Source organism: Urocitellus parryii, chromosome 1 (genome assembly GCF_045843805.1).
Source record: "Urocitellus parryii isolate mUroPar1 chromosome 1, mUroPar1.hap1, whole genome shotgun sequence".
In the NCBI taxonomy this organism is placed as follows: domain Eukaryota; kingdom Metazoa; phylum Chordata; class Mammalia; order Rodentia; family Sciuridae; genus Urocitellus; species Urocitellus parryii.
In genome coordinates, this window is record NC_135531.1 from 64,048,925 (window position 1) to 64,050,095 (window position 1,171).

Sequence of the window (1,171 nt, forward strand, 5' to 3'; positions counted from 1 at the left end):
ACGAGGAACATATCTGAATACTAATATGATGTGTCTGTATCTTTGAAAAATTTGCAGAGAAATTCAGTTGTAACTATCCTTAGATATGTAAAAGTAATAGTTTTGAAAAGGTTTCTTCTCAAAACTGTTCTATGTACTGACATGAAAGTAGAAGTCTGACATTAGAAATATAACTAAATTCTAAGGCAGGTGTTATAAGGTATACACCTGTAATCCTAGCAACTCAGATGCTGAGGTAGCTTTCTCGTCTACTTTGGAAGTAGTTACAGAAGATCCTAAAGTAATTTAAAGAATATTTGTGACCTTGCCTGCATTTCACTGCACATTGCTAGCTACTACCTAACAGTGGGGTCTAGCGGGAGGTAGTTAGGTTGTTGAGGTGTGCCCTTGAAGGGAATATTGAGACCTTGACCCCTTCTTTTCTTTTTGCTTCTTAGCTCTCATGACGTGAACAATTTCTTCTTTTTTGGGGGGGGGGGGCTTTTCATTATTTATTTATGACAAATATTCTGCATCTCTAATTCTCTCCAGTCAAAAATTCCTTGAGACGATGCCATCTGCCTTGGCCAATCTGAGAATGGAGTCATCTGACTCACCCATCCTGCGAATGGCCCCGCAGATAGCGTAGGTCTTAAACTAAATGGGTTAAACCTGCCGGTGACTTTGTCCTCCTCGGCCATGTTCATCTGGATGGACGCGTGGTCCTTGGCACCAATGATGCGGTTGCTGGCGCAGCATTTGCGCGGCATGTACAGGTCCACAAACTCGCCAGCGTGGTTCTGCATGCTGAAGCGCGCCTGCTGCCTCCGCCACCAGCGCCAGAGTAGAGAGAACAATTTCTTCTGTTACACACTTCCACCATGATGTGCTGTCTCACTACAGACCCAAAGTGACAGAGCCAAGTGATCACTGTAAGCCCAAATCAATCTTTCCTCCTGTGAGTTTGATATTGCAGCTATTTTGCCATAGTGATGGAAAGCTGACAAACACACCTGGCAAGGAATTTGAAAAAAAAAATTCACATAATGAAAAATTTACAGAACAAAAGACCTGGCTTTTTCAAAAACTAACTTGCAAGGAATGGAAAAGAAAGAGGGAATGTTATTAGACACCAACCAGTCTCATTATATTGTCCTTATTTAGATTTTGATTCACACAAACTATTTAAAAA

General features: G+C 41.3%; 1 pseudogene; it reads right to left on the minus strand.

Moving 5' to 3' along the window:
* Window positions 1-521: 521 nt before the first annotated feature.
* On the minus strand, window positions 522-799 carry LOC113201507 (small ribosomal subunit protein eS21 pseudogene; annotated as a pseudogene).
* Between the last annotated feature and the right edge of the window lie 372 nt (window positions 800-1,171).